General features: G+C 42.7%; 1 long non-coding RNA gene across 1 annotated transcript; it reads right to left on the reverse strand.

Moving 5' to 3' along the window:
• Positions 1-3,896: 3,896 nt before the first annotated feature.
• On the reverse strand, positions 3,897-24,959 carry LOC140336894 (uncharacterized). The gene is made up of 5 exons (XR_011921963.1): positions 24,807-24,959; positions 21,831-22,038; positions 11,502-11,633; positions 10,237-10,340; positions 3,897-5,538 (listed from the first exon to the last, which is right to left on the reverse strand). It is a non-coding gene; the product is annotated as an uncharacterized lncRNA (long non-coding RNA).
• Positions 24,960-26,519: the final 1,560 nt, after the last annotated feature.

Here is a 26,519-nt window from a genome sequence, read left to right on the forward strand (position 1 = left end):
AATGGGAAGGGGAGAAGGGGAAGAGAGTGGGGGAGATAAAAAGGAAAGAGGGAGATGAAAAAGAGAAGGGAAAAGAAAAGAGGAAAGAGGGGGGAAATAGAAAGAATGAGAAAGGGAAAGGAGAAGGATGAGAGGGGAGGTAGAGGAGGAGAGAAAAGGGGAAAGAGGGAGGGAGATAAGAGGAAAGAAGGAAAAAAGAATGAGAGAGGGAAAGGGGGGAGAGGGGAAATAAAAAGAAAGTGAGCGAAAGAGAGTGAATACAATGAGCAAACTATAAGAGAAAAAGAGAGAGGGGAAAAAAGAGAAAGCAAGAGAAAAGAAAAGAGAGGAGGGAGAGAGAGTGGAGTGGGAGAAAAAAAAAAGAAAAAGAAAGAAAAGAGAGAACAAAGAGCAAAAAGAGAGGATGATAAAAGGAATAAAGAGAAAGAAAGGAAGAGAGAAGAGAAAGAGCGTAAATAAGCAAGAAGGAAGAAAAGGAAAAAGAAAGAACGAGGAAAGGATAGAGAGAGATAAAGAGAGAAAGAAAAGATATAAAGAGTATGGGAAGAGAGGAAAGTGAGGGTAATGGGCAATAAAGAAGGAAGCGCCATGCATGAGGAGTGAAAGGGATGTGGTTGTGGTGGGTGGGGGGGTTGTTGGGGGTTCTCACATCTTTCATCAGGCAGATCATTAGCCCAGTAACGAGGTGCAGACGTACAAGAGAGTCACTAAGCCTTGTTAAGTGAATATCTTACACCTCGCTTGTCCATATGATTAATGGGGGAAACAACATGGCTTCCTACAGCTCTTCCTGCACAGAGACCCCAAAATAGAATGTAGTTCTTAGTAGAAATGAGAAAGTTTAGAGGAGGAGCCACCACACAACTGGATCTTATATTTGGTGGATGGTGAGGGGTTAAAGTTGGCTTTTCTGTAAATCTCATAAATTCCTGACTTGTCATAATATACAACAAAAGAATCACTGGAAAGTTGTATATGGGCTACATTCGGTTTGAGTGGGCTCTGTGTATTAGGAATGTGTTTGTTAGCTTTTAAAAAAAAAAATGGACCTTTCAATAACTATAATTCTCACAATTACCTAGTGTCTCAATGGTGGTGGACTGGGGGGACTTTATTGAATGGGTGGGAATCCCCTTGGATACCAGACATAGAGGGACCCCGTAGCTTCCTACTATCTGTACTGTGGGCCTGATTTATCAAAACTATCCAAAACTGGAGAGGATAGACTATCACAGGAGAACCTGGGTAATCCAGAAAACCTGGAATTGAGTTTCTTAAAAATCATTTGCTATTAGTTAGCAAATATGGCAAAAGTTTGCAATCCTGGACTAGATCAATTTCAAGTTTGCTGGATCACCAAGGTTCTCTCTTGATAGTCTATCTTCTCGGTCTTCGAAAGCTAAATTGGGCCCTTTGTCTCAGCAATTATGTTACTGTTATTTGTTGCTGTAAACTAACCCAGCCACTTGGGGCAATATTCTCTTACACAGCTTATGGAGGGGGTGATGTGGCAGCTTCCACATTAACAAATATGACATAAAGAGAATTCTGGCTCTGTGCACAGTAATTATAGGAGCTCGTTCTGATGAACGCTGTGTTGTTCTGGCAGAGATTTCCCCATGAGAGGCTGTCAGCGTATATACAGAGAGGCAGAACTCTATGTAAGTAGCAATTATAATCCATGTCTGTGACACCTGAATGAATCACATCCCTCTCCCCACTTCCTTCCAGGAGATCATATAATTCATAAGAACATCCCTCTTCCGTCATGTCGGTGCTGCTGGAGGAAAGCAAACAAGGATATCTAGCAAGCTCATTGAATACACCGGAGCAAAGCGCAATGTGTGCAGAATACCATAAGACAGATTTCACCTTTCGTCAGGCCAGCATAACAACAATTGAGGAGCTTTGTTAACTGGTAGCTATGGCTGAACATGTAACTAAGAGTTATATTTTGCAGAGATCTGCTGATAAAAAGCTGAAAATCACCCAAGCTAATAACTGATAATTGGCTTTACTAATTGTGTATTTTTTTATATTTAATTTACGTTTAACTTTGGGGATTTAAAGAAAGAGTGGAAGATGAAAAATTAAATATTGTGCCCAAGTTATGGAATTCATAGATTTATATAATCTTATCGAGCTGTGGGTAAAAACTGTAGAATGATCCCTTACTGACTTCTGTAGCTGCAGCCACTCTGGAGAAATTCATCCTCATGAAATTCAACCTCATAATAAGTCCAGGTCTGGTCATTTTCTTCTCCTCTTTTCCTGTCACGTGATGGGATGAGCAAACATGGGAGTTTTGTTTCAGCTGCATTTGGGGAGAGAGGAGAGTTATAGAGGAAGAATCCTCCAGAAGAGCAGAGCAGGAGAGGAGAGTTATAGAGGAAGGAGCAGAGTCTTACAGCAGTGCAGAGTATTTCAGGAGAGGAGAGTTATAGAGGAAGGAGCAGAGTCCTCCAGCAGGTCAGAGTATTTCAGGAGAGGAGAGTTATAGAGGAAGGAGCAGAGTCCTCCAGCAGAGCAGAGTAATTCATTGAAGGAGCAGAGTCCTCCAGCAGAGTAGACAACAGATTCCTTTGTACATAGGTTTATAGTGTAACCAAAACATGTCCTCCTCTGCATCTCATCTCTTTTTTTACCCCCAAGCATAAAGGTGAGAGGAGTTGTAGTGCTCGTAGGTGGTGAGGAGCTCTCATAACGTTGCACCGCACACAGCAGAGAATCAGGAAGGACAACGAGAACACAAACAATAATAGAATCTTCCGCCGGATCCAAAGTGTGAACTTCATCTACAGTACTACAGAGAGGCGGCCTGGCAGCCGTCCTCTAAGTCTGCTGAGAACTGTCTAGAGCCCAATAAGAAGCAATTGAATTTGTGGAATGTGCTTTCTCAGGAAAAGGTAAATGTCCTGAAGAACAATAAAAGTAGTTAATGGTGGCAACAAGCCAACGTGTATTCGTTATATCTTGAGGCTTCGGAACACGCCCAGCACTTGTTAGAGAGAAGTGCAGCATTCCTCTATGAAAGCTATAATGTCCACTTAACAAACAAGCAAACAAGAACAGTCACCCAAAGAGCTCACAATTTATGTCCCTACAACCTAATAGAATGGAAAGCAGCATAGACACAAGAAGAACATACAAACTCCATGCAGACAGATTTCCAGGCACAATCTGAACATTGCTGTGCATTACAGTGATAAGATATCTAATATTTGAGTACAGAGATCCATAAGATTCAATATTAGTTACTCGGATTTCTCTAAACTAGTCAGTTTCATTATTTGTCCAGTTTATGATTTCTAGACTTGGGAATTTTGCCTAAATTGTGACAATGTCATAGCTGGCTGTCTGCCCAGGCCCAGAGCGTGTCTCTACAACATAGGAAAACATATGACACAAAGTATCAACATGTAACTTGGCAGCATTCCCAGAGTGCACTGCGAGCCACAACTATCCAATCCGGTCGCTGGACTACATTTTGGGATTCTTGTTATGGCAAATGAAAAAAAAAAGAAAAAGCTTTGATTTCCTTAATACTGAAATAATATTAATAATGTAAAAGATTCTTCAATCACATGGCATAGCCTCGTTTACCATAATTTATACCCCAACCTCTGGTCTGATTCTCTATACCCCCAAATTCCCAGAATGAGCTCAGCCTAATCCTGGCTTACTGAGAGATTCCTCAATGAAGTAACATGAGGTATATAATTATATGGGAAACATTACATAGAGTTTTACCAGGCACTTAAATATCTGGAATCCCAAATTACATCATCAAAAAAACTAAAAATATTTGTTGAAATAATTAGAATTCAGTTGAGACCTCAAATCAAACATTCAATGGTATGAGGAAATTTCCCGTCCCTGAGTTCCCTTTTGTTTTTTTACACCATTAAATTATATAAACTTTTTGTCATCTCTATTATTGTAGACAAAATGACACAAAATGTTGTGTTTTCTATAATATATAATAAAAAGTTTCAATATTTAGTGTTCCTGTTATTGGTAAAACCACAGAGCATTATCAATCTTATGATCCACAAACACAGAAATGAAATCTTTTTTGCCTTTTCAGCAAAAAAGGACACTAAAGGGGTATATCCTAGGAAATGGGCATATGGTGGACCAGGAAAAGAGCAAATAATAAATCCTAGGAGAAAAGCACCCAGTAGATCCTAATAATAGACACATAGTAGATCCTAGGAGATGGACACACAGAAGGAAAGGGGCACATAGTACATCCCAAGGGACTGGCACATAGTAATGTCCGGGAAAGGGGCATATAGTAGATCCTAAGGGACTGGCACATAGAAGTACCCAGGAAAGGGGCATATAGTAGATCCCAAGGAACTGGCACATAGTAGTGCCCGGGAAAGGGGCATTAAGTAGATCCTAAGGGACTGGCACATAGAAGTACCCAGGAAAGAGCATACAGTGGATCCCAAGGAACTGGCACATAGTAGTGCCCGGGAAAGAGGCATATAGTGGATCCTAAGAGAGTGGCACATAGTAGTGCCTGAGAAAGGGACATATAGTAGATCCCAAGGAACTGGCACATAGTGGTGCCCAGGAAAGAGGCATATAGTAGATCTTAAGGGACTGGAACATAGTAGTGCCTGATAAAGGGGCATATAGCAGATCCTAAGAGACTGGCACATAGTAGTGCCTGGGAAAGGGTCATATAATAGATCCTAAGGGAATGGCATATAGTAGTGCCTGGGAAAGGGGCATATAATAGATCCTAAGGGAATGGCATATAGTAGTGCCTGGGAAAGGGGCATATAGTAGATCCTAAGCGACTGGCACATAGTAGCCCAAGAAAAGGCAGAAATATTAGGCTAGGAATGAGGGACATAACAGACCCTAGGAAGGGGAGACATAGTAAATCCCAGGAGAGGAGCACATTGTACACCACAGAATAAGACACAAGGTAGACCCCAAGAAAGGTGGCATAATAGACTCCAGGAAAGGGGCATGTAGCAGATTTTAGGAGATTGTCACACAGAAAAGGTGCACATAGTTGACCCCAGGAAAAGGAGACAAACAAGTTCCAAAGAAAAGGAACATAACAGACCGTAGGAAGGGGTGACTTAGTAAATTGAGGGAAGCACATAGTACACCACAGAAAAGGGCACATAGATCATTAAAGGTGCATGGTAGACCCAAGAAATAGGGGAACACAAGAGACCCCGAAAAAGAGGCACACAGCAGCCCCTCAGAGATGCTCATTTTACATCTGCAGACTAGATGGTGGTCAAATCAGTAGCTGGAATGTCCATTGTACCCAGGTCCCATGGTTATTATAACATGTGCTCAGAGTTCATCTCATCTAGACCGCAGTACACGGAGGGCGGATCACCTCAAATCAACCTTTAATCACAACAAATCAGCGATGATTAAAGCTGATACAGACAGAATGGTTTTCTTGCTGCTGATGAGAAGCAGATGTCAGCTCCTCTACCTGCTCCATGACTGTCTATAGGACGGTAAATTGCGCTATTCTGGTTCCATGAGAACACCCAGGCTCTGCAACAGAAAAGATTTAGGTAAGAGGATAATATTCCAGCACCATGATTATTATACATCTGCACCAAGAGAGATAAATTGTGGGGTGTGCACATTTATATATATAAATACCCAGGAACAAAAATATTATTTCATTTAAACAATCATTTGGTGTGGTGGCTGGTTTTGTTCATTTTATGACTAAACACATTCTCTGAAAGAAAAGAGAATACCTGTTAATCCAGAGCTATAACTTCATGTGAGCCTAACTAAAAGCTCAGTGTTATCATCTTTCCTAACTATATTCTGTGAATAATGGAATCCCTTCCTCCTATTATGGAGATAAGGAAAGAGGGAGTTGTCCTGTAGTCCTCTGCGGAGGTGACAACACATTTAACACATTCAGTTCAGTCAGTGATTGTTGTCACTGTTGACATGAAGATGGTAAAATGAGCCAGATTTTGTTCATGTTAAAGGATAACTCTGTACACTTAGTCATTAATTGGAGCTTATAGATGGCTTTTAATTATTACAGGTGGAGAATGTCTGAAATCTTTCAGTGTTGCTGTATGCTGTGACATGTTGGGAGCAGAGTTGTGCAGAATTGTGCAATACAAGAAGATCCACAATAATTTTGTAGAATTAACACCAATACACATAGCTGACTGGTGGAGAGTCCCTGCAATCAGCAGCAGTGCATTAATCCCATCCCTGTGTCTCCGACATTCTACATCCTGAAATCTGAAAGTGAGAGGAATCTGTAAAATAAATATTTCCCTGCTTCAGGCTGAGGATTGCTGCCAGCTCGTCAACACAGCGATTCATTGATTGAGATGTTTCATTTGTTTCCAGAGCCCTGCACAATGATGAAGCCCCACAGAGCCATCAACCACCAACCCAGCTCACCGTCTGTTGGTTTCACACATGAACCGACCTGTGCCGGATCGCACCGTATCACCTCTTCATTTACCCCTCAGGATGCCTTTGTAGTGTGGGAACCAAATTATCTGTAGGGAAGTGCACAAAGAAGGGGGGGCTTATACTAGATGACCAAAAGTATCTGAACCCCTGACCATCACACCAATCACAGTTTGATGGACATTACTTTTCATATTGACACAGAACTGTCCATCATAACATCCTCCACTCTTCTGGGGAGGCTTTTCACAGGACTATAGGGGGTAACTGTGGGAATTTGCCCCCCATTGGTGTGGTCAGGTACTGATGGTGGGGATTTGCCCCCTATTGGTGAGCTCAGGTACTGATGTTGAATGAGAGTTCCCTGGCTCACCATTCTAATTTATTCCAAAGGTATTCAGTAGGGTTGAGGTCACTTCTCTGTGCAGACCACTTGAGTTCCTCCAAACCAAACTGGTGACCCCGTATCTTCATGGACCTGGCTTTGTATCCTGGGGCACAGTCATAGGGGGGCAAAAAAAGATCCTCACCAAACTGTGACCACAAGGCTGGAAGTGCACAATTGTCTACAAAGTTTTGTTTGAAGTATTCTAGTTCACCTTTCAGTATCAATACCACAAGTATCAATACCACAAGGCTGGAAGTGCACAACTGTCTTTGTATGATAGCGAATTAGGAGTTTACTGGAAAGCTTCCATATTTTTTGGCAGGAACATTGAAATATCTTTTTGGAACTCCTTTCTGAATCTGTAAGGGTTAACAGTCATGTCCTGTAAAGGATAGGTGCCCAGTAGCCAGTAACAGGTGCCAGTCATTAGTCAGGAGCGCACTGGCAGGTGCTGGATAGGACCCGTGACTGATGCCATCCTCTCACATATCAAATCACATGACGGGAAGAAAGACTGGAGCATCTGAGTAAATATGTAGCCTCTTATAAAGCAGAGACTTGATCTACCTCTATAACAACCCCTCAATGTATTCATCCCACAAATATATATCTAACAGTATAGCTTCCATGCTGAACAATGAACCAGGCCTGTGTACAGATGGGGCACACGCCACCATGCCATATCTGCACAGCTGGGTATGTGTGTGGTACGGAGCTCTGAGCAGATGGCCCCCTCACTCTCCTCTCTGGAATTCTTTACTCATTTTCCATTTTCCACATGTCTGTCTGGATTTCCCTCATTTTTGCTCTATCACTACCTACACACATAAGGCCACAGTGTGCAGAAACCAGCAATTTCCAGTTGTTCGTGCAAAAGATTATTAATTAAATTTCTAGTAGACCTTTGTGTGCCAGTACACACTCGAATAAAAGAAGTCAGTGTGACCCATAAAAACTAGGCTTGACAAGTATGATGGAGAGTACTCACCTCGGTTACATTAGAAAGATCTTTAGTGCGAAACATTGTTCTCCCGAAGGATCTTACACAAGTCCGGGGAGCTTCATCTTATGTCTATGGATGGCTGAATTCATGCTGGGGATTTTACCCTGAGAGTGTCCTCTTCCATGTGTATTATTGTATCTCTTGTGCCTATTTTTTCTACACTTTTGCAACTTCATTACTGAGCCCCCCTCTGATTGGTGTGTGCCCAATTTTATCTTCCTTTATTACGTATCATCGATAGTTACTGTGCCAGTGCCTTTCCACCTCCCATGGTCAAGCATTGTCTCTCCTCCATTTCTCTCTCCTATGACAGTGTTTTTCAACCAGGGTTTCTCCAGAACTTGCTAGGGGTTCCTTGAGCAATTTGTGTCTCTTAGGTGAGGTCATTCTTCCCACTGACTACCACACTAATGTACTGTGAGATGTGGATATAGCAATATAGAAGGGGTTCCTTATGACCACATAGTTATTTTAGGGGTTCTCCCATGTTTAAAAGGTGAAGAAAGGATGCTCTAGAGCCACCTTAACCCCCATTGCTGTGTATGGGGAACCTGAATCTGATATCATAGAACCACCTCCAGACCCATCTCTGTGTATCCAGAATCTGAGAACACAGGACCACCTTCCTCCCCAAACTTTGTATACAGAATCTGAGAACACAGGACCATATTTCTGTCCTCACTTTGTATCCAGAATTTGTGGGTTTTGGAGCACCTCCCTCCCATTTATTGTCCATGATGTGCCCGGTACCACATCTCATCCAGCGTCCCCCACCCCATTGTAATTTCCCACTGTACTCGGACCAGCTGTGGGCTTCTGTCCAGCTGCTCTCTGAACACCTTCTGCTTCCTTTGGGAGAAACATTTCTTGGGGAAGCTCTGGCATTCTCCGTGGGTTCTTTACATTTGGCAGGCCACTGTTCACATCTGGAGACTCTGAGACATCCATTATAAGAGATATTTGCAATGCCAATTTCTCTTTACATTTCCACTACAGAGGAATTCCTGTGGCCACCTCGGAGATGTGATCTCTTCACATGTGTTCTTCCTGTTGTTTCTTTCTAAATAGAATGTTTCAGCCGCATTGTTTCCAATTATTATTCAGAAGATCTGCCCAGCAGACGCACCTCTGTGTAAGGTGGAGGAGATGTTTGCTCTGCCGTCTGACTGAAGACTCTGGGACATAAAATTCTGAGTCTGTCCAGGAGATCTTTACAGAGAAATTCAAAATTATTGGGGGGGCTAAAACTGACTGCTTAAAGTTTATTCTTAGGATGGTTCATATATCACGCTATGAGATGGCTTCAGAACTCCTATTGTCTGAACCAAACAACATTTGGATAATCTGCAAAAGCCAACTGCAATACAAAAAAATCACTTTGATTTGAAGCCATTCACCATTTGGATGTTTGAAAGCAAAGGTCAAAAAGTAATCCAAAGCAAGCATTCTACTTAAACAAATGACAGATGGATCTCTGAGAACAGAATAGGCTGCCCGGCAGTAGCTGAGCATCTGTACATCGCTCGTTCCTCAAACTGTCACCCAAAACGATCACCAGCAATCATTTCAAGCCGTAATCATTCAGCATAAGTGACTCAACCAATTACAGGATAAAGCTCCATTTCCCCCAACCTTCTATAAGCTTTACATATATATATTCTGGAATATTATCCAAGGAATCCCATGGTCCCCCACAACTGCAAAGATGCTGCCAGAGTTTTACATTTCCAATTATCATTAACATCCCAACAAATAGGTTATAGACTAAAACATCAGTTCGCTTTCCTCTTCTTGTCGCTTCCATGTGATTTCAATACAATACAAAAGCCCTAGAAAACTTATATTATGTAAACTCAATCACTACAAGCTAATCTGATGATGGTATTGTCATTTCAAAAGTCATTTTCAGTCTTTGTAAAGTTTTAGCTTTATTTTCCATAATTTCAGGTGATCCTGCCATGAATGTATTAAAGGGAAAACAGGGATTTATTATTAGCTATGAAAATAATTTATAATATGCAGAATATAAAAGCAAACAAAATGTCTTCCAGTTGGGGGTTACATCAGGTAAGAGGATAGTTGGGCTTCGATATCTGGTCTGGAGCAGAACCCACAAGGTGTCAAATGAGCCGATCACATTGATTGATTATCATTGGTCAGAAGCTGACAATGTGCAGATATGTCCTGAGAGCAAACAGTAAATGAGGAGAGACGAGCAAGGGCCCCAAATCTGCCCCCAGGTCCCCTCCAGTTCCCTCTTTTCCCCTGTGGCTGCCTAGTTATGTCTATACATCTCCTGTATTTGTACCTGATTTAATCCATGGCTGCAGGTGCCTATCTATCAATGTATGCCATGTAAACATGTCCGACCCCTGGGGGGGCTTCAAGTAAGATGATCCCAGCTACTTACTGCAAGAAGGAACAGAGAATGCCACAGATAAAGGACTTCCCCTGTCAGACAATGGCTGGAATGATAGCAGCAACAATGGACGGAGATCTGAAGGAAGATGAAACCTAAAAACAGACAGAAAGTAAATAAGCTGCTTTATTAATTGAGAGGAGCAAACAAACACGACTGGTATTACGCAGAGACACCGAGCTCTCTGAACGCTCATTGTCCATGGAGGAGACGGAAGGCTCCTCAGTCACATGATAAATAGCAGATTTTATTGGTGGCTTTCTGAGCATCGTAAAAATGGAAGATAAGATTTAATCAATGTTTGTCTGATATTCCTGGTCAGAAATGTGAATTCACCATTTAGACATTAATAGTTACCAAATAGTATCTGCTATTATGATATTCTGGTGCCACATCTAATTTAGTTTTAACCAAACCTTTACATATCATATACATATACATGGACAGGAGATATATCTTTTATCTTTCACAAATACATAAACTGTAAGACAAGTTCAGACTCAATTACAATGCATTTCGCAAATTGTGCTTCTTCACAATTCATGAGACTGGCATCAACATGCGAAATGATGAACCTCATCTGTTTAAAAGATCATTTGGAGTGTTTGCTGTCAATCTGATGTGGAGAAATCCTAAAGCACATAGGGCAATGGTGGAATCGGCAGATAACTCTGGATCTTTCTTCATTAATACAATGGAGGAGTCAGACAAGGTGCATTCTTCCAACATTTTCCAAGTGCTGGACATGCGTCCTGTCAATCTTTATCACCATACATCAGGATCTTATCTTTTATTCCCCACTTATAATTCAGATGGTCTGCTGGCGCCTCAAAAGTCCACATGTAAAGGTTGGTAAAGGATATGTAAAGGTTAGGTTAGATTTATACATTAAAAAAAGAGAACATAACTCTAATTTAAGGAACACAAACAAAACCTGTGAAGTAGTCAGGATTTCTTTTCTTATATCAATGTTATTAAAGGCAAAAACACGAATATTGGTTAAACAGAAATTATAATTCACACTTTTATTAAAGCTCCTCATGACAGTTTGGGGCACGGCAGTGCACATCCAATGTCACTTTTCGAAGCTTCTATGTGTGCCGGGAATGATCAATGTGGTGGCATTTAGTAAACGAGCCCAATTCTGTGACTGTGGCCCCACAGGGATCCCATACACCCTGTAGCAGCCCTCCTATATTGGATGGTTAAGCTGAACCTTACCAATTCAATTGTCATCAATTACCCTCCCACTTAACCTGCATCAGGCTGTTTCCTGTGCTGCTCTTGCTGTCCCAGGTTCAGCTTTCATCGGGCCTCTTCCACAAGTTGCAACTCGAAGAAATCCAGAGAGTTATCCACTGTCATTTCTGTCCTGCGGCCTTCAAAATCTAACAATCAATGTTCAGAAATGTTATACAATATAATCAACACACAATAGAAAGAAATCATACAAAAGATTGTGCAGCACCATGGAAAAAGATGGAGATGTATAAATCATTATGAATATTTCTGAATGTGGATGCAGCCAACCTCCCTGGGCCTTGGGATACAAACCAGAAAATATCACTAATGTCTGAAATCAGCACCGAACTTGTGAAGAACTCTGTGTTAGGAACACTTTCACCATTACAAAGATTTACTGTTTAGAAGGTCACATCTAACAGTCAGTGAGAAATAATACAAAATGGTTATTTTTGGTCCCCACTCAACATATTATGTAGGACAGGAAATAAATAAGAACATGTCCCATGTTGGACCAAGAATCTCCCATATTTCAGCTCCATTTAAGTTGGGTGCTGCACCCTACATCACCTTCTATAATACAAAGAACACAAAAGTATATTGCATTGATTATTGCTGTTTCTGTTTTTCTGCAATTTCTTTTACTTTGGCGTTTTCCTTTAGGGCTTTCCCGTTGAGTGACAAATGTGCAATTTATATCATGTCACTGCAAATCGTGTTAGTGCGTCATTGAGAATGACACATCATATACTATAGCTACCAACTCACCTATACCAAGGTGCACCACAAAGTACATGCTGTCTTATGTCTTACATTACTTTGCATTGCACCACATTGTATAAACTGTGTGCATTAATCTATACACGTGAATACATTAATCTATACAGAATAAGTGTGAGGGAACTGGCTGAACCACACAAATGGGTGCCAGTGCTTTATAGTGCACGGATCATCCTTGCTGGCACAACCCCAACTTCTCATGCCAAATGATCATTCAGAGGAGAAGTGCTTTCCTCTGAGGATGGTTGGGATAGTTCTTGTACAACATGATACATTGATGTAATAATAGGTACTGATTATTTCCTAATAGAAGTGCTGATCTGTATTCTAATGCATTTTCATTAATTTTCATGAAAAAAGAGAATAAGCAAAAAGTTGTGAATGCAACATGACCCAGTCCAATGCACTCATTACCTACTAACATTCACATTGCGACATGAACAGCCTTAGGCTCCTTTAGTAAATCAACCACCAATGGTTTAGTATGGGAGCCAGGCAATTTTAGGAGGACAGGAGAGGGTTGACATACAGCCCCTTTCTCCCCATCGCTGCCACTTTATTCTCCGCCATCAGCCCCTCTCTGTCTGCACCCCCCATCATTGTTGTCTCACATTTTGTACTCTCAGCCTCTCACTTTCCCTTCTATAAAGTTACTGATAGTTTAGAGCTCCAATGTTGTCACCTCTGACCTCTGCTCAGCTCCTTCAGGGACTGTAACAAATTTGGGGGATTTATTTCCAAGAGACTGAGACAGTGGAGAGAAAACTGAAGAGAATAACAGAAAGGGAAGAAGGGAAAGGGGAGGGGGGTGAAATATTTGCTTGGCTATGGGAACCCTCGGAATGATAGGTGACATAAATACTTGTGTGCAGAATACGATGGATCAGGTTAATGGTAGAAGCACATGGACAGGTTTTTTGAATGGGAGCTGGAAGTGCAGGCAGCTGATATGAATACAGAAGCTGCGCAGGCAGTAGCTGCACACATGTAGGAACAGCTGTAGGCCTCCAGTGCTGCACGGTTCAGGGCCAGGCTGGGAGATAGTGAATGTTTGTATGTGTCATCAATCTTCATCTGGTATTGTCCTCCTGCACCTGTTCCCTCCCCACCCCTCCCTCTACAGGCTCTCCCCTACACTTTCCAAAACTTTGAAAGTTCTCTTTTTTGTCCTGATTTTAGCAAACACACAAATCATGGGAAAGACATACAAACCACCTCCAACCCACCCCTCTAAAAACACATTGGCATTCCAGGCCCCCGGCCCCAAAATTGCAAGCTTCATGGACTACAAATAGACGGCGATGACTAACAGAGAGGGTAACGAAAGAAAAGTTTCAGAAATCCCACCCAGCAAGATGCCCCAATGCACCGAGCCAGGCAACACCAACAAAGGTTGGGGGGGGGGTTGGGGCAAATTACTACTGCTCTTTGGATTTATAATATCTTTGGATATTCCCGCTGGATTCCAGCAAAGGGATCATTAAACTGTATATACACCCTACATATGGGGATCCTATGTTGCCCCCTTTCCTAGATGGGCATACATCTCAAATCATCCTGATCGGGTAACTGGCTCCAACTTAATGTGGCCCTTGACTGTATGAGTCTATATACCTTGTGTGTAACACTCGTTACATTAGAGTGTCAGCTCCTCTGTACAGAGACTAATAGAACTGGCTCAATTTTCTCTGTACAGCACTGTGGTATATGTCAGAGCTAAATAAATGTACAATAATAGTGTGTGACTCTCGGGGCGTTAGAGTGTCAGCTCCTCAGTACAGAGACTGATATGACTGGCTCGGTGTTCTCTGTACAGCACTGCTGCATATGTCAGAGCTACCTAAAATATAAAATTAGGAATATAGGTTGAACACTAAGTATAGTGGATTCTCACCTAGCAAGGGATATTTTACGAAGATTAGTAAATACGCAGAAGCTTTGCCGACTCCAACCATCCAATCATGTTCAAGAAAAATTCCTGTTTTCTTTTAGATTTCCTTGTACACGATTGAATATTCTTTACAAAATGAACTCTACTCACATTCACCAAGCTGGGTGAAACATTTCTTGTAAGATGATAATTCACCTTGGGGAGTGAATGGCCTGAATTCCTTTAGTAAATCAGATGTATGGATGATATGAATTGTTCATTATGCACCAGAAGGCTCTGCAGAATTTGAAGTTTGAGGACATGAATAAATAATGAAAATATAAATAAATGATGGATACAAGTAAATAATTCCATGTGGTTTATGGTAAATATAAAATTGTATAATCACTGGTGTGACATCAGGAATGTGTGACATCATCTCTGGGGGTTTGATAGATTTTGGTATCTGTGTGTTTTAGACATAATTAGATGTGCCGGCTTCCATGTGCCAGTAAGTCTTCCGCTGACCCCGGGGTTGGCTTTGTAGTCATTAGTTAAAGCTGAAATCGGAGCTTCTCATTACAGGCCTAATTCTGCCATCTTTCAGATGTCATCACATTTTCGCCGTGCCTCGCTCCTCTCTCTTCTGGTAATGGGGAGATGTCAGACTTTGTGCTGACAGTTTGACTCCCAGAAAGTGAAAACTTAATGAATGGAACAAGAGGAGAGATTATCTGTGTGGTCTGTATTGCACACACAAGGTGGGGATGAGTGATCCCTACACAAAACATACATCACTTATATGGACGTGAGCGCCATCACTTATTTATCAGGATGATTGTGTTGTTGTAGGGTTACCGATCGGCACAAATTCTATTGTTATCTGATCTGTCTGGAGGTACCGAATGTTCTGATGCCGGATCTGGGAGATTGGATTCTCTCTCAGGAATGTTGGAGGAGAATGTTCACTTGAAACATTGCAACAAAAGTGCATCACTAAGCAAACCTTTGTGTTAATTTTTTTACAGAGTGTCCCCCATGGGGAGATTCACCCATCCATTCACTCCTCCATTTATCCCAATGACATTAGGAACAAGAAAGGGAAATCCAAAACATTAGAGGTGCCTCCAGAAAGTGAAGTAAGGGAAATATTCTACTGGTGGCTTTTGTTCCAAAGACAACATTCCTTCACTTGGAACATTTCCTCAACCGGAAGACAAATGGTACCCAGACTCCAATGGTACACAGACCACAGGAAAATAAACTGGCAGGGGGTTAACCCCCCCTACCTTACTTCTAAACAAACCAGTTTTTGTTATACAGTTTGCAATGTAACCCCCAACTGGATGACATAAGGTTTATTTCCCCACTTTCAGCCTCATAAATGCTGATCTTTAAAAAAAAAAAATTCTATATAAAATTTAAAAAGCCAATGAATCTTCAGCACAAATACTCAGAACCCATCTGTGATTACTTTGTGACTTGGTATTGAAATGAATAATTTTAAGAATCGCAAATAAATTCCTAAATTTCTTTTTTCTTAACTTTTGCTTGATGTATAACAGACTCTCGGAGTATCATCTGAACCTCCAATAAAAGGACCTGCTGTCACCTTTGATCTGACTATAATGAGACATTGGTGGTGGTGGTGGTGGTGGGGGGGGTAATCCTCAGTTCAGTAGCCCCCCCCACATTCCCCTCAATGATTCATTCTTCAGGGATGAGCAGGTAAATGGCAATTTCCTTCATTACCTCATTCCACCTGAAGGTAAATCCGCTCCTTTAATCGAGAGGCTTTTTATAAAGGAGGGATTATATGGAGAGCCTTGGGATAATCACTGCTATCGGGAGGAACCTCGTGCTGTATTTATACCGCTCGTCTGATGAATGAGAGTTGATATTAATGAGTGAAATTGCTTTGTAATGAGTGACACAATCCTGTAATAGATGAAAGCGTTGTCTAATTAGTAATTATCCCATTCACAGGGGACACTAAGCTTGCCCTGTGGAAGTGACGAGTGTCTTACACTAATGACCTTCCTACAAAGCCGGCGTGCCGAGCACAGATTTATATTACACAGACTGATAGTCATCCAGAAAACCCAGCACAGGAAAATACAGAAAATGTACACAATGTTATTTATATGCTGAGCAGCAGTGTACAGGCCAATGTGCAATATGTGTGTGAATTCAAAGAAGGAATTTGTTAAGTTACTGGAGTGCAGGTCTAGGACATCACATGTGTATCAGCTTGTTGGACATCACTGTTCCAAAACCAAGATTATGAACTTACCCCTTCCCCAAAATATTACATAGACTTCCACCCCCTAAAGGTCAATAATATGGAGCTCCTCTTCCTCCAAAGGGCTATTAATATAGAGTTGTCTCCTAATGGACATTATCCTCAAGCTTCCCTCCACTATGGTCAATGATTTGGCGTTGTCCTCCTTCATGGCCATCAATATGAAATTGCCCCCTATAATCACCCTCACTGTTCTGGGAAGTATTTCCACAAGATTTTGCAGGGAGTATGTGGGTAGGGATTTGCCCCATTAATGGGGTCAGGTATGGATGGTGGGAATTTGCCCCACTGATGATGGATGATAACACCTGGCTCACCATTCCCATTCATCCCAAAGGTGTTCGAAAGGGTTGAGGTCAGAGCTCTGTGCCAGACACCCGAGTTTCTCCACACCAAACTGGTGACCCCTTGTCTTTATGGAGCACAGTCATGGGGGAACAGAAAAAAGTCTTCACCATACTGTGACCACAAGACTGGAAGAGCACAATTGTCTACAATTTCTTTGTATGATGGAGGATTACCAGGACCCTTCACTGGGGACACCTGAACCCCATCATTTGTAGGGGAGGTCATATATGTTTACCCGCATGATTAAAGAGAAGAGAAATAATTTCACCTGACTGCTCATTACACTTATTTATAAAAAGAGTAGATTAGCTGGGGTCTAATCATCATTTTATGCATGGGGCTGATGACACTATATTGTCATTCATCAACTGAGGTTCATTCAGAATATTTGCATTAATATTATTATTATTATAATTATTATTAATAATAATAATAATAATAATAATAATATTTATATAGCATAAAGTATTTATAAAGCGCCAACATATTACGCAGTGCTGTACATTAAATAGGCATTTATGTCAGCTGATCACCTTCTACGAATGAGGAGCTTTCATCTGGGAATTTATTTTAGTAAATATACAAATAGTCAGCTATGTGCTGGTTTCCTTGGTCAGGATGAGCCCCCCCCCCCCCAGGGCTCTTTGGGGATCAGTTCTTCTCGGGTCATTGCAGGAAATGCTCCTGGTTCTGGCTGCTGTTGGGTTCTGTACGACCACCCGGAGAGTTCCTTTAATAACTACAGAGAAATTGTTCTGGAAAGTTGTTTCCCTCCATAGACATTGTCTCCTCTCCGCTCTCCTCCTTGCAGTCACCTCCGTCCTCCTCCGCTCTCCTCTAATCAGTTTTCTCAGGTAATCTCACACTATTTTCCCCTCCGGGCTCTGCTGGGAGACGATTCTCAAGGAAAAAAGCAGAAATAATCAAATAGTTGTTTTAGAGAATCTAATGAGGCTTCCAGGGAGTTGTGTGAATACTGAGCAGAGCCGGGCCGCATCCTCCACACTGCGGCACATGGCCGTCTCTGCAATATAGCACTGAGCACCATTTCGTCCCGGTCCCTAGAGCTGACAATCTACAAACATTGTATGCAAATCACATGGTTGTGGATGATCCTTCAGGAACTGTGTTGCAGGATTGGTAAACCTGCTGGAGGAATAAACAATGGATATTAATAGATCAGATGTTTACTTATACACTGAAAATTGAGCAAACATTGATGGAGGAGGCCGCTGGACCTCGGTGGGAGTAGTTGGGGATCAATGGGGTGCCGAGTTCTGTACCTCATTGTTCTATTAGGGCTGAATTCCGATGCAAGGTGGTGGAAGAATCGCAATTCCCCAACAAATCAGGGAAATCTTAATCACCTACGATCAAGCGTACATCCAATAGCATGCCACGCCTGGGCCGCATTCACATCAGATTGATATTTGGCACATTTTTTTCCTAATATTCAACATTTAGTTCAGCTAATAGAAACAAACATTTGCCCTGTTTGAGCTAGCACTGTACAAATGTTGTCAGCAGCTGGGGGTGTCCAGGTGATTCTGGCCCCCAATGACCACTGAAAATTCTCACCATTTTCATTGTAAATGGCTTACAGTCTGCTGAATGCAGCAGTAGTGGTGGCGATGAGTGGTGCTGGACACTTTAAAGGCTCTCAGATGTGCACCTTGCCAACCAAGAGGCTGACATGGCGAACATTGATGGGGTTCATAGACTTTGGCTGAGGTCAAACATTATCCTTTGGTTGGTCCGCTCATGCTGGAGAGAGGAGAGTGACATTACGGTGAGCTGGGTTTTTCTGCATGGAAAATGTGCCATGTAGGGATCTCTTGCTGTGACCGTTGGGGGCCCAAAATGAAAGTTCAGCTTTGTTGATTGCTGGAGTCAGATCATCCATTGTGGTTCAACCTGAGACAAGAGGGGCTAAACCCAGCACACCTCTGGAGGAATGGGAAGAGGCGACAGATTAAAATGGTCCAATGGAAGTTACATTGATATAGTATTCATTGAGCCTTTATTGTAAATCCAGTGAAATTAGTGAACCTGTGTTGGATGGAGCCGGTCAGAGTGTTATGTGGGGAGTATTCACCTAACATACACATGGCCGGCATCATCATTGGAAACACTGATGGGAATACAGGAAATCCAATACCAGGGACAATTCACACTGAAAATACACAGAATGGGAATACAGCTCCACCCAGAGCGTCATCGTTACACATGGTGCACACAGGACGTAGAAGGGCTCTGGGATTCCTCACCAGCGATCAGAATCGCCCTGTCCTGCGCTGTGCTGCGTCTCCTCACCTGGCGGTCTCTGTGTGAACGCTCCGCTCCCCTGTCTGGGAAATTTCATCGCACACAACAGCCAATGAAAACAAACAACAGAAAGGCCGGCACTGCGCTGACGTCACCCACATAACCATTGCAAGCTGGTGACAACTGCCATCCCGGGGTCACATCTGTGAAATGTTAGCAATGTTTTATGGAAACGCACACAGACACCGCAATCTGACCCCAGCGGATTAAAGGGGAACACCGCCCATGGGAAGGGGTCATACTAAAACACTGGGCACACACTCTTACAATGTTCACACCTTATTATCATAAATAGATTGATATTGTTCAATGTGATCAGCTACAAATATCCAATGTACCCTTCACTTGCTCAATACAATAGTATTACAATCATTTTCACTATTATATCTAATTAAAGCATCAGTCAGGACACAGAGATTACCTAATAAAGGAATGTCATCAGTTCACTTAGTAAATAGAATTATCACTTAGTAAATGTGGAGTAAATTTAGTTTGTAGAGAAACCCAATCACATGAAAGGAAATAGGAAAAAACATGAAAGGAAATAGGAAAAAAAATGGACTTTGCTTGCATGTGATTGGCTGATTGCAGTCAGCAGAGCTGCACCTGAGCTGAGTGAAATATTTGTTGCAGAGTGAAAAACCTCAAATGATTTGGTGAATCCACCCTAAAAAGTGGTAATAATTTCAATATGATGGCTAACAAATCAACAACAAAAAACAATCAATTTGCATCCACATTGTGCACAAAACAATATAAATTTTTATTTTACCTTTGATACCATTGATACAAAGTTTTTCAGATTGATCAGCTTCTTCCAAGTTCATTGATTCTCTACCAGTGAATGTTTCAGTGAATGTCAGATTGCTTTATAGAAAGACCCCAAAGTGTATGTTATGTTCACGTGCCCCAGGTTAGCTAGAAGTCTGACCTCAGATATTGAGGACAGAGGTACCGGAACCTTTTATACAGACTAAACATTTTCAGACAAATATTAATATTCAGGTATAGTTCTTTATACCCCAGTGGCTCTGGCCTGGGAATAAAGCAAATCAAGGACAGTTTCCATGTGATCTGCCAGTGTAGAAGGTAAGGAAGACGAGAGGGCTACGAGAACCTCCAGACATCTTAATAAAGAGAACCTGTCACCTAACACAAGTGAAACTTGTTACTTTTGGGCCTAAATTAATTGCTTTACCATGTATGAAATATAAAAAGCCAGAAGTGGTAAGGAGACAAATACGGTGACAACCACCAGTAACCCGCCTTTGTCTACCAGCGATTTCCCCCCTTACCCCTCCTGTCCCCCAATATTCCCGGTCCCCCCATTCTAGGTGACCCCACATTGTTTGCTCTGATACATCCCTGAATCTGGGAATAAATCTACAAGTCCTTCTTTCCCCAGTTATTGGTGGACGTGGATTGATTAACGTTTCTCTGTACTTCATTCAGCTTGCTCGCCGCATTCCCCTTCCTAAAACTTTTGCAATAAAATGTCAATGAAAACACTTGTAGGCAGCCAGAGCTCCTCACTTCCAGGAACGCCATTCTTCGGCGCACCCATACACACTTCACGTCTGCGCCAACAAAGGATATTGATCTGAGGGATTTACACAGCAATGTGACTCCACTCATCGGCCAGTGTAAGGCGTGTAATGCACCCAGCAATCCCCATTGTGCCCCTGTCCAAGCCATGCAGGCGATGATGGATGGTGGATTTACTGTTCAATATATTGAAATCATTTTATTATATCTGTTCTATAAGTGCAAAGCCATTTATGTTGATCCTGCCAGAAATTCAGGGGTGGGGTTGGGGTGTAGGAGGTCACTCCGCACACACTAAGAAGGGACTGACGGCATGCCAGGACAAAAGGATAAAAGGGGTCTCTGCCATTGAGGATCTCAGCGGGGGCACCCCTGGGGGGGTAGTTGGTGATTAGTAGTGGGAGGGGAATATGTTTTTGGGATGCAGGGGGTCGGACAAAACCTATCAAAGGAATTCTTGCAAAGCTTTGTGTAGGGAGGGCTCCTCGGGGTTACTTTGTTCTGTGTGGTTCCTGTCTGTGTGCAGAATATTGACTGATTGCTGGATGTATTCGATCTATACATCGCCACAAAGCGCAGGAACTGCAGGAACCGGCACCCTGCAGGCACCTGAGAAACTACATGTCCCAGCAGGCTCTGCCCACTATCTATCTGCATGAGAAGTCATTGGATTGCTGTGTAGAGACTGAGGCTTCTACAGCTGCAGCAAATTTATTTATAATATGTGAGCTGGGGGTCTTCATTATTCTGTCTATGCCGGGCGTGTGCTGATCCATACAATTAGGCCTGTTACCTGTCCCCGTAGCATATAATAGAGGACATCCTGGGCACTCTCAGGTGTGAGGTGACATTGGTTACTATGTTCCTATATCTTATAGGATGACATAAAGGTTCAGCTACTTCCTGTTTAGGGTGACAACACCCTGTCTGTGTCTCACAGTTGTGCCCCCCCATGTTGTCATTCTGTCACACAGAGGTATGCTGCCATCAGACCCTGAGAAATGCCAAGGGGGGCATCCCTGGAGTGCATGTAAATGGTAAATAACTGCAAAGAGGCTGCAGGGGATCAGTGGCATAGCGATAGAACAAAGGATGAAAACAAACAAGGAATATGTAAAAGCCATAATGATATTCACACTGTTCCAGTAAATGCCACTTAGTGTCTCCACCTACCTTTACCTGTCATACCAGGTGAAGCACTTCTACAAGCCAAGCTCTGTGCGGTTTTGTAACTTGCGTAGTTTGGGTCGGGGCTGCAGTGTGTCACAGGCCAGGGACAATACAACAGCTGCTACTCGGTAGCCAGAAATGACACAAGAATAATCGGGTGTGGAGCAGGTTGTAGAATTCAGCGGAGGCGCCATCCGGTAATACGACATTCCTGCATAACAAGGAGAGCAGCGAGCCAATAAATGAGACAATACGGCAACTGCGGCAACAGAAATCAATGCAATGACTTACCTGTATCCTCACTCCCACCTACAGCCTCTCTACCAATATAATGTGATAGCGCACTGCATGGCCGCCCATTGCAATGACTTACCTGAATCCTTTCTGATATATAAAAGTGAGTTGCCATAAATTATGCTGCACAGAGCCACCTGCATGGCTGTCCATTGCAATGCTGACCGAAATCATTACACTGAATGGGGCAGCAAACAAAAGTGGACACAAATGCATGCAGAATTGCATTGGTCCATAAGTGGGGACATCAGACATTGTTCTCTGTTGCTCTCTATGCACATAGTATGAGGCCATACTGTGTACTAGGCATCCTGGGCATCATATAATGGAATTATTTACACAGCACCCTAAATGGTTTGGTCCCTCTGGACCAATATTATATGACGCCTCCAGGCATGGACTTCATAGGCCTGCCGCAATGCCTCCAGCTGTCTGCCTTTTTCCCATAATACACCCTGCTGCCATCTTCACCCCAGGTAAATGACACACCTGGCTATCCACATGGAAATAAAATTAGATTTATCAGCCCAGGTCGCCTTCCTCCATTGCTCCATGGTCCAGGTATGACTCTCAGATGCCCACTTTGGTGCTGGACCAGTGTCAGTTTGTTCAATCTGCCTGATCTGTGGCTATACAACCCCCATATACAGTATCTTGCAATGCATAGTGTGTGGTGACTTCTTCCAGTCATAGCCGGAATTCAGCATTTCATCAATTGGTGCTACAAGAACTCTTCTATGGGATTGGATCAGACGCCCCCCTCCATCTTCAGGAAGCCTGGGACAGCCATGACCCTGATGCTGGTTGGTCAGTTGCCCTTCCTAGGGACCTGTTTTGGTAGTGACCAACCCCTGCACACCTGGAAGGCCACACGACCAGCCATCGTCCAACCATCACAATTTGTCAGCTTAGATCTAAATATTTGTCAGTTTTCCTGCTTCCAACTCATCACTTCCAAGACCTGACAGCTCATTGGCCGCCCAATATACCCCCCCCCCCCAATCAGACGTTCTCAGTATTGAGGGATCCCAGCACACAATGCACTGGGTATAAAGGGGAACTCCAGACAAAATACACAAGCTGGAAATCTACATATTGGTGTCTGGAACCTCTCAGCAATAATTTTATTGTCACCTTTATCAATGAGAGCCGAGAATTCAAAATACACACAAGATACAACTCGGTCAAATGTGAAGATTCAGACAAAAATCTGTTTTTGTGTTGCAGGTAATGATAGAACATTTCACACACTGAGATCCCATCTGCTAATATGTAAAGTGTAAATATTCCCAGACTGCTGCGGCTCGGGAGCTGTAGATCTGTGTGCACTCTGAGGGTTTGGTATATTCCCACATTCCACCAATGGCTGACAATAACTCATTAGCAGCTCATTTTATTCCTTAAAGAGAACCTGTCACTAACTTTACAAGGCTCCATTAATGGGATCACAATGTATAGGATGATTTTTCGGTAAAACTCTCTGTCCGTGGCATAGTGAGCGGCTGCAGCATGGGCTGATCTGTGTCAGATATTGGTGATCACAGACACCGGGATGATGGGGTCACTTCTGAGCTGGCATCTCAGCACAGGAAGTAGATGGTGACCACAGAGCGGAGAACTGTGACCCCTGTGAGGGGTGATAATTACCCAGAAGTGTCACACTGACATTATTCAGCACCTAACATTCAGTGATATATTTACTGACAGGTGCACTTTAAGTCTGATAGGTTGCAGCCAGGGGTAAGTAGAGAAGTGACCGCTGACCTGTATCCTTCATATCTGACGTCAGGAACACCTCTGATCTATAAAACTTCATGATGGGGATTTCTGTCAATATGGGACTACAAGTCCCAGCATGGAAAGTGATCAGCTGCATGATAATTGGCTGTCAGTATGGTGGGGAGAGATCTGCAGTGACAATCAACGCAGCACGATTCATCTCACCTCTGTAATGGACCCGGCACACGCGGGGTTAAGCACAGCAGAGGGCAGATTAAACATTGTCAGAGATGTAAATATTGACAGAATAATTGTCACTAATTGCATTCCTTCCATGAGCCAATCAGTTGGCGAGGTGTGTATGGAGGGGGGGGTGAATTCTCATGTCTAGGATCAGACGAATGAAAGAAAGTGACACAAATCAGCTTAATAATAATTGTATGTACAGGTGTCCCCATAGGTGACAACCATCCAATCTGAAAGACAGCAATCCAATCCCATGCTCTGCCTGTGTATGGCCACAAAGATTGCAACAAGCTGGAGAGGGGCAAAGATGAGAAAATACGAATAATGTCAGCTCAGCCAATAGAAAGTGACTGCAGAATTCAGCTAGAGTTCAGGCCAGTGTGTGCAGGGACCACCGCCATGTCATGTGATAGGGAATGAGGTCTCTGATTGGCCCAGAAAGGAAAAACGGGCATTGGAGCTGCTTAAAGGCCAAAAGTTTGCTGAATTTCCTTGGCAGATAATTTGATATTTGAGTTGGTGGAATTTCTATGCTCAGCCCTGCAAAAGCCCATAACTGGGACCTGCAGTAGAAAGCGATTCTGACTCTCTGGGGGAACAGGCAATGCACCCAAATCAATACTCAATCTGCATTGTGTGATTTCATTCATATTGATTTAAAGTCTAATTCTACAACACATAATAAATCCCCTCCCCCACCTTAACTTTTCCCCACCTTACCTCTCAGACCTTTTTTGGGGGCTTGACGGTCCCTGACAGACCCCTTGCACTGACATCACCATTGATGAATTCTCCTCTAGATCCTGAGGGGACCCCACCGCTGAACAGCCAATAGGGAAGAGATGTGAACACCTGAAGAGGAACTCGGACTCCTGTAAGCAGACGAAGAATGAAGGATCAAGGCTGGCATGTCACATGACTGCAGCTTAATGTGAGGCAAAAGGGCAATTAGAAGGATTTTTGTAGTGCCAGTTAGAATAGTGCAATCTTAGTTCCCTGTGTATGATGAACACTCAATTAATTCTGCACTTCTGTTCTGATAGGGGATTATATAATATATAAATCATATAAAGGCAGTGAAAATATGGGACATTTGTCCTTGGAAAGAGGTAGCGGGTACACTGGTGAGGTGAGCATGGGCACAGAGGTTATATCTGGTCATTGTGGTTCCCCCACCCTGGCACTGCATGCTCCATGACATTTACAATTGTTCTTTTTTTATATCAGTTTCTTTTTGATGGAATATGGTTCTACAAAATCTGCAGCAGTGATCATAAATTTGCTATTTTCTAATCCAAGCACCCCCCCCTCCATCATACATTGGGACATCGCATTATGGGCTCCATGGTCTTGGTAATTGGGCACAAATAGATCTCACACAACCTGAAAACAACTGGCTGCTCTGTGACTCTCCGCCTGTGTTTTGGTGAAATATTTGTTGTGCCTGGACTGAATGTTACAATTTGAAGGGAACACAAACTGATCAATGATTGGTTGCTGACTGGTTGCACAGAATTCTGCACTCCATTGTAACGTGGCCATGCGCAGTCTGATGCTCAGACTTCACTTATACATAGCAGGCAAACCCCCAAACATTGTGATATGATGAGTCTCACCAATCCCCCAATATTGTGATATGATGAGTCTCACCAATCCCCCAATATTGTGATATGATGAGTCCCACAGATCTCCCAATATTGTGATATGATGAGTCCCACAGATCTCCCAACATTGTGATATGATGATTCCCACAGATCTGCCAACATTGTGATATGATGAGTCCCACCAATCCCCCAACATTGTGATATGATGAGTCTCACCAATCCCCCAATATTGTGATATGATGAGGCTCACCAATCCCCCAATATTGTGATATGATGAGTCCCACAGATCTCCCAATATTGTGATATGAGTCCCACAGATCTCCCAACATTGTGATATGATGAGTCCCACCAATCCCCCAACATTGTGATATGATGAGTCTCATCAATCCCCCAATATTGTGATATGATGAGTCTCACCAATCCCCCAATATTATGATATGATGAGTCCCACCGATCCCCCAACATTGTGATATGATGAGTCCCACCAATCCCCCAATATTGTGATATGATGAGACTCACCAATCCCCCAATATTATGATATGATGAGTCCCACAGATCTCCCAATATTGTGATATGATGTCTCACCAATCCCCCAATATTGTGATATGATGAGTCCCACAGATCTCCCAATATTGTGATATGATGTCTCACCAATCCCCCAATATTGTGATATGATGAGTCCCACCAACCCCCAAACATTGTGATATGATGAATCTCACCAATCCCCCAATATTGTGATATGATGAGACTCACCAATCCCCCAATATTATGATATGATGAGTCCCACCAATCCCCAATATTGTGATATAATGAGACTCACCAATCCCCC

The sequence above is a fragment of the Pyxicephalus adspersus genome, chromosome 8 (genome assembly GCF_032062135.1).
Source record: "Pyxicephalus adspersus chromosome 8, UCB_Pads_2.0, whole genome shotgun sequence".
Classification (NCBI taxonomy): domain Eukaryota; kingdom Metazoa; phylum Chordata; class Amphibia; order Anura; family Pyxicephalidae; genus Pyxicephalus; species Pyxicephalus adspersus.